Genomic DNA, 8,194 nt, shown 5'->3' with positions numbered 1-8,194 from the left:
ATCAAGTACCTTAGGAGTTTTTCTCTTTAAACTTGATTGCTTCCACATGGACTTTTACAAAAGACTGTGGAAGTTGGAGGAAGGAAACCAACAGGGCCTGACTTCCTATATGTACCTGGTGCCATTCTTGTCACTTCGTATACTCCACCTCACTGGATCTTTGCAACAGCTCTGTGAGAGAGGGCTGACTAAGTCCCTTTGAGAGATGGAAAAAAGTGTGGGCACTAGACAAATTCAGTGCATTGTCCTATGTCACTCAGCCAGGCAATGGCAGTTAGAACACTAAGGCTGGTAATAATTATTGCCATCCTTCCTTTAACAGTGTGCTTCTGTGTATTCCAGCTGATTGAATTCTCAGAATAGCTCTGCAAAGCTCACCCTGATGTCCAGACATGGTCAGCAATACAGCAAAGGTCATTGCAAGTTGGAGGAAACCCTGATATCCACTCCCATGTCTATCTGATTTCAGAGACCAGACTTCCTCCCCAAGGCCATTTTGCCAGACAGAGGAGGTAAACACATCCTGGTGTTCAATTTTAAAAGGCTATAAGATCATAGAGACCTAAGCAGGCAGCCTGCTATATGGAGCTTCCTTGGCAGGGAGAAAAGACAACGTTTATGTCATTGTGGAATTTGAGAAATCAGAATATTTTAAATGTATTCACTGGTGATGGCAGCTTCATTTCTTAGTATAGTAACTATTTTGTATGCACAGAACCAAGCCATACATTTCCTGCAAGACTCATGAACTCAGCTTATTCTGGGCATTTTTTTCTTCTCATTGAGTCTTGGTTTCCGTAATCTCTAGAACTGGCAGATCTAGGATCTGACATTGACATCTTTTTGATGGTGTCACCAGAGATGACAGAGACAACTGATGATTCCATCTGTCAGAGACTAGGCAGCCATTCGGTTGAGGCGGCCACATCCTAGCGGGCTTGCTCACGGGGATTTTAGAGTAGCATCTGTTGGACTCACAATCTTCCCCGTTGCCCTCTGTCCTGGCCTGGGAAAATCCCTCCTGGTCGTCCTTACAGTGGGGGCTTGCAGTGGTAGAAAGTTAAGTGAAGAGTTCCCCCTGCTGTCTGAACAAGCTCACTGCTAGAGGCACCCCCAGCAGAAGCAGGGGTCTGTCTTCATTCTTATCTCCCCTGGAGGCATGAAGAGGCTCTGGTCCACAGGTCTCTTGGGTGAGAAGGGCTGGAGGGCCAGCTGCCCTTCTTCTTTCGTTCTTTTGATTTTACCCCTCACTCATCCTCCAGCTTTATCCTGCCTGCAGCCCACACTCTTGGGGTATGCAGTCATAGCAAGGAGGCAACGAGGACTGCTCCTCCTTATTTTTTTTTTTTTTTTTGAGCCATGCCTCACAGGGCTTGTGGAATCTCAGTTCCCTGGCCAGGGATTGAACCTAGGCCAAGGCAGCGAAAGCCTGAATTCTAACCACTAGGCCACCAGGGAACAGAGGGCTGTTCATTCTTAAATGTGCTGTGGCTATGAGAAGGCCCAGCCTTCTCTTTTTGGGGTATGGAATGTCAGGTCGAAAGGAATCGCAGAGAGACATGTCTGGCTGTGTCTCTTTGCTCGGAACCCCTTTCTGACCCACTGTGACTGTGGGATCAGGGCCAAGCTCCTCCCCATGGTATTTGTGTTCCGTTGTGTTCTAATCCCTAATGAACTCTGCAGTCTCCCCCCTCGCCTTCCCTCTTCCCCCTGTTGCCTCTTGAACTTGTTCCACCAGTAGCAGCAGTGGTGCTGGGAATAACAATGCTAGCTAGTACATAATAACGGATGGCTATTTTCTTTTTACTCGGCTAAGCCTGCTACATGCATTCTTTTATTTCATTCTCACCATCACCCCACAAGAAAGGTACTCTAGAAACTAACTTCTCTCTTGTATATAAGGAAATTGAGTCTTTCAAAAGTTATGTGGCTTGTCACATTTTCACAGCTAGTCAGTGGTAGAGGGGCAGTTCAAGCTGAGGCTGTCTGACTCTAATGCCTGAGTGGAATTTTGACCATTCTATTGGAGGTTGGGCCCTTGGGATGCCCCCAATTACACCATGCTGGCTTTCCATTTCATCTGGAGTCCCCCTCTTCACTGGCAAGTTGTGCCTTGTTTAAAGCACTGCCTGGTAGCCACCTCCTCTGGGAACCCTTCTCTGACCTCTCCTTCCATTTATTTGCCTTCTCCATTGGCCCATGAATCCTCAGGGCAGAGACTACTGTTTCCATACCCCCACTGCCAGCCCAGAAGATACTCTGTAAATGTTTGTCGAGCTGAATCATGTAGTCTGTCTCTACTCCTTCCCTCTGTGGATGTCAGCTCAGCTCTCAGGGCTTGAGGAAGGGAATGCGGATGGTTGGCCTGGCCTCCCCTTCCGGGCTGGATGACACCTGGCTTCATTCTGTCCTTGGTTCTGCAGGTCAGATTAGATTACATGGGAGGTTAAGGTTCAAGCCCTCGGCTCAGGCCAGCATGTCACACCGTGAACAGCTCTCCTCCTTGGCCAAGGACTCCTCACACCTTGCCACTCATGGCATCTGTCAGGTGAGCTTCTCTTAACAGGTGGATGTAGAAGTACAAGCCTGGACTCGCCTCTCACACATGCAGGTTCTTTTTTTTTTTTCTTTCCCCTTTGGTCTTTGTATGTTTGTTGGGTTGACCTCAGCTGTAATTCTGAGAAACCCAAGGATGGAAAAAAAAAACTTACTTTTGAAGCTTTTGCATTTCCTGAAGTCAAATGCCATGGTGTATCTTAGTTTTCTTTTTTTTATCTTAGTTTTTCTTAAAGAATCTGTTAGATGTTTCGAAAAGATGGGAAAACAGAGGCAACTCTCTTGAAGAATGACATCACTGAGTTGGCTAAGGGAAGGGACTGGGGAAGCAGGGCTCCAGAGGAGCTCTCGGTGGAATGGAACTGCTGAATGTGGAGAGGAGCCTAGGGAAGGCATGCTGCTGGTGCTTAGCGACTTTCAAGGCTGTTAGGAGGGCCAGGGCTGATGGGGGCTGGCTCTGTGGGCCCAAACAGCATGGCTCCTGGAAGTTTAAGGAGATGATGCACTCAGCTAATGGCGAATACCGCTCTTGTCCCCATTTCCCGGAGGAGGCAGTGGGAAGACTTTCATTAAGGACATACAACACACATTGCAAGTCACAGTGCTGGCAGCTCAAATGTTGGACCAGTTAGTGCTGTTCAGTGATGTGTTGGGCTGGTGTGAGAGTCATGTGGCTCTTGTCAAGACCTAGATGAATATTCCATGGGTCATCAGCCATGTGGCTTTGAGTCTCCTTATCACCCTGTGAGCCCATGATGTAATCTTTTTTGGTTATGAGACAGGAATCCTATGGTATTCCTGGAAGTTTGAATTTGGGGAGCATTGGAAGCAAAACATGGAGAAGGCAATGGCACCCCACTCCAGTACTCTTGCCTGGAAAATCCCATGGATGGAGTCTGGAAGGCTGCAGTCCATGGGGTCGCTGAGAGTCGGACACAACTGAGCGACTTCACTTTCACGTTTCACTTTCATGCATTGGAGAAGGAAATGGCAACCCACTCCAGTGTTCTTGCCTGGAGAATCCCAGGGATCGGGAGCCTGGTGGGCTGCCGTCTATGGGGTTGCACAGAGTCGGACACAACTGAAGCGACTTAGCAGCAGGGAGCAAAACACACTTCTGTTTCATTTATTTCCCAACCAAATTAGCTGCACTGAGGGGTTTAATTTGAAGAACTAAAGACTAGGGAGGGGAGGGGAGAACAGTCCGCACATCATGGCAAGTGGATGGCCCGGGAGTTAAAACCTAGGACTTTTCTTTGGGCAGTTGTGTCTCATGCTAGATGAAGAGCAGGGTGGATCAGATGATCCAGAAGGGCCCTTCTAGCTGATTTTAGACGGCTGTGTAGACTCAGCTGTACACTGCCAGGCCTGCTGCAGGGACACGAAGTCAGTCCCAGCTCCAACTATCTATCTTTTGAGCACGTTGCTCTACCCCATCTAGGTGTCTGTCTACACGCATTAAGATTTCCGGATACCTGCGGCAGTAGAACAGAGTGTTTTAGGTCTGGGAATAACCTAAGTTATGAACAACCTGGTTCTGTAAGGGTTTTCATGGTTCATAGAACTGGAATTTCCCTGAGAAATCATTTGGCCCAGCCTTGGTAACTACATAACACATGTGCTCCCCAATGCTACCCCCATAGCAGACTTGTCCGAGGTCACCCCATGAGTCAGTGGTGGGGCCGGGCCACAGTCTGGGACCCCTTGCTTCTGTCGGGCATTCCATCTTTCAGACAACTCAGGTTCTTCGTGAGTACCTGAGAACCAAGGCCTTCAGGTGGGCAAGATTTGTAAGCCATCCTCTCAAGCTTTGGTCTCTTCTAGAAGGATCATGACATTTCCTTGGGCTTTGTTAGGAAGCCTGGAGAGAAATATTTGCCAACAAAACCCTCCTGGTCAGGTGCATAGAAGACAGAGATAGGGAGAGAGAGATGCTGCTTTAGGTGGTTGGAAGGGTCATGTTCTAGATAGAAGTCAGAACAATGCCACGTGAAGATGGGAACCCTCCTTGAGATCTCAAAATATTAGACCCGAAAGGACCATCGGATGCCAAGCTAACTGTGACCCTAGATCTGTGAGTGGAGAGGCTGAATCCAGAGGGACTAACGGTCTGGCTCAAGACCCCACAGTAGGTTAAGTGGCAGAGCTGGGCTCAGAGCACAGAGTTCCTGACTCCTAGTCCTGGGCTCTGCCCTGGTTTTTAGTTTTCCCATGGAGCAGAGAGGCTTTAAATGTAGGAAGAAGTGGGTGTGCAGCCGCCATACACACTGGCCTGAAAACTGACCAGACAGCTGTGTGTGCCTGGAAAACAAGTGCTAATGAGCCATCTGGACTTCCTCTTCCCGGGGAATGCCAGCAGGTGACTTCAGGTTCACGGGCTGAACCCTGCCAAGTAACAAGTCAGGGGCTGTCAGGCTTCCATTAAGACGCAACAATGCCCAATGGGCAAAACAAGCCACACCTACCACTCCAGCCAGAAAGTGTGTGGTCTGAGTGCCAAGTACCTTCCAGGTTAATACTGGAGCAAAACAGACACAGCGCATCTCAAAGAAAGCACCTGGGTTCTGGTCAAGGCTTCTAAAATCAGACCTGTCCCTTCCTGTTACTGACCCTCAATTACTGCATCTGTTAAGTGGAGACAGCAACAGTCAACCCCAGCGTGTGCATGTTGCGAAGATGCAATGAGGTTATGGATGTCAAATGGCCTGTACAGCACACGGCTTGGAGGAGATAGCCCAGCACGCGGTAGACCCCTCTTCCCCAACTCTTCCCTTGGTTCTGAAGTAGCACAGCTTAGCAGCGCTCTTAGCAGGCTTGTCTGGCCAATGAGACGCTCGTTAAACCAGAGCCCACGACATTATCTGGTGGACTGGTTTGTTAATTATGTACCTAAGTGTTTGAGGCCATCGGATGGTCTCAGGACAATGTGAATAGCCCTTCGTCATCTGTTGAAAATACTTTAATCCTTCCAAAAAGGAGAGGAATTATCCTCATGACTCTGTGTCTACCATGTCCTGGCTTCTGAGTTCCACTCTTTTGGCGCGATATCCAGGAGAGTCGCAATAGCGACATCTAGGGGAGAGCCTCGCCATTGTCAGTGGAATTCGGAATCACAGTGAATCCCTAACCTCAGGGTCTTTTCAGCTGACTTCAGTGCTCCGGTTTCCTTGGCTAACTCGTCAAGGAGAAACTCCAGAATAGGCCATTCGTTAAACAAAGGGCTAGGTAGCCTTGGGTTTACAGACGGCATTTGAGGAGTAGCTGTTCTGACATGCTCAGTGTTAAACATCGAAAGTCACCAGTAAATACAAGTTGAGATCAAGTGAAAATTCATTTGAATCCCTTGAAGCTTCCTTGGGATTTTGAGGGTTTTGTTTTTGGCCACATGGCACATTGTGGGATCTTGGTTCCTGACCAGGTATTGAACAGGGCCCACAGCAGTGATGGCACAGAGGCCTATCCACTGGACTGCCAGGGAATTCCCTTGGGGTCTCTTCAATCCTGACCTGTTGCAGTATGTAAGATAAAGCTATCTGACTTGATGTGTAATTCCTGGAAATTCACTTATACTAAGTGCAGATTGAATTGATATTTTTGGAGGGTATTTAAGAAGCACCTTTAAAGTCTAATTGAAAAGGCAAAGAGAGATCTGCTCATGTCTGGCTCCCATTTCCTGGCCCAGGGCTTGCACAGCAGGGCTTGCAGAAATTTAAGACAACACGTGTGGTGTCCAGAAAGCTTGGATGAAACATGTAGTGAAGCCAGTTTGAGAAACAAACTCGCTTTCCTTCCCTCCTTGCTTTCTTTCCCTCCTTCCTTTCTAACTTCTGTCCTTCCCTCCCTCCCCCGCCTCTGTTTCTCTTTTTCTCCTCTTCTCCAAAGTGAAGGATGGGGATTTTTCTCCTAGATTTAAAGACTTGTGACATGTGTATGTGAAAAATTCAAGTATAAGTGTTAATATGCGCCTCGATGATCTGAATTCTTTTCCTTTTTCTTCCCCTCCTCCTGTCTACCCCCGCCCCCCACCGCATCTCCCCCTCCCTCTCCTCTCCTCTGGGTGACAAGGGGCAGGGATTAGACACAGATGGCTTTAGCACTCTGATGGCCTCTCCAGGACTCTGTCCCACCTTATTCTGTGTGGCCCATTTTCTAGTTTATTTCTGTTAGAGAGAGTCCTGATCCCGGTTAGCACTGCCTTAAGAAAAAGACACTTTCGGAGTGAGCTTTGAGTGAATAGGTTTAAAGTAAACACAAAGGCAAATAAGTTCTTTGAGGCCTGTGACTACGTGAAAAGCAGTGACCACTGAGCAGTTGTATCCCCACTTAGTGTTGGGGGGGGGGGAAACTACGACAACCAGCGGACCGGGCAGTTAGGTCCAGCTCTGTCCACCTGACAGATGTGAGGTCTCTGGTTGCTATGTTCAGCCCTTCTGGAGGAGGATGCTGCTGCATCTCTACCTGCCTCTTGTGCAGCCTGCATCCGGATCCCAGCTACATGACCCCAGGTACAGCGGGCGATTGCTGAGCAACCAGCTCCTTGGTTTAGTTTCACTGCCTTCCATGGGCAGCTTGTATTGTTTCTTTGGGGGTGGGTTCACTAGCTGCAATTAGCTAACCTTATTTGATCTCTTTTAAATGCCCACGTTTTCCTTTTAGCAGAGGGAGTGGGGGAGGAGAGTAGCTTGCAAGCCAGGCAAACATGGGACATTGTTGGAATGGTATTACGAAAGTGGTGAGAGAATCCTAAGATATTTGTTTGCGAGATGGGGAACACACAAGAGGGGTTCAGGACTCCTCCAGGTGGTCTGTCCACTATTTCCACCTCCTCAGGGCCCCCAGGAACCTCTGGATATTAGTGTGCACGTGACGCTCACAGGAAAGGCAGACTATCTTAACTGGCCACAGTGGGGGTGGGGGGAGGATCCTCCCAGTTCTTAGGATCCTCCACTGCGAAGCTGGGGCCTGAATTTGGCCTCCAGATCCCCTGCCGTGGGCTGTTCACGCTCCCCACAGCCCTGGCTCTCGTGCAGAGCCATGTGTGGAGGTGCCTTAGTGGTCCGGAGCTCAACACCAGAGAGCAGGCTTCACTGACGGGAAGACAAACAGCTACAGGAGCAGGAGTGGAGGAGTGCAGAGAGCCCTGGGGGGATTCCTGGCCTTGGAGCCCTGGTGGGGACACTACGGAAGCACGGTCCTGTTGCACTCAGCATCTTGACCATGACATCCTGGATAAGCCAAAGAGCTCCCAGGCACATCAGCTTGGATTTTGAGGTCAGGCCCCACTCCTTGCTAGCTGTGCAATCTTAGGCAAGTTGGTAAATCTCTCTGTTTCCCTACTTAACAATTATCAAGGGGCTAATAATTATCCTGGGGTTTGTTGTGAGACTGCACGAGTGAATCACGAAGCCCTCGGCCCAGTGCTTGGCCCAAAGCAAAGGCCCCATCAGTGTTTACTATCTTCATCCCATCACATCCTCGCACCTGCCTAGCTGGGGAATAAAACAAAAACTGATTTACAAGTCGTCTATGGAATGCAGGTAAGAACTGATATTTGGTTGTTGGGATGTTGGAAATGCCTGGGGCTGAGGTGATCAAAATTATTTTGCAATGAAGTCAGGAGTTTGAATTTCTGCCGAGT

The 8,194-nt window shown here is 48.8% G+C and overlaps 1 protein-coding gene across 1 annotated transcript in view; it reads right to left on the bottom strand.

Moving 5' to 3' along the window:
* TNFSF8 (tumor necrosis factor (ligand) superfamily, member 8) overlaps positions 1 to 8,194 on the bottom strand; it is a 29,161-nt gene that overhangs the window by 3,473 nt on the left and 17,494 nt on the right. The window lies entirely within an intron of this gene.

The sequence above is a fragment of the Bison bison genome, unplaced genomic scaffold (assembly GCF_000754665.1).
Source record: "Bison bison bison isolate TAMUID 2011002044 unplaced genomic scaffold, Bison_UMD1.0 scf7180017864039, whole genome shotgun sequence".
Classification (NCBI taxonomy): domain Eukaryota; kingdom Metazoa; phylum Chordata; class Mammalia; order Artiodactyla; family Bovidae; genus Bison; species Bison bison.
This window is presented reverse-complemented; position numbering and strand designations above follow the sequence as displayed.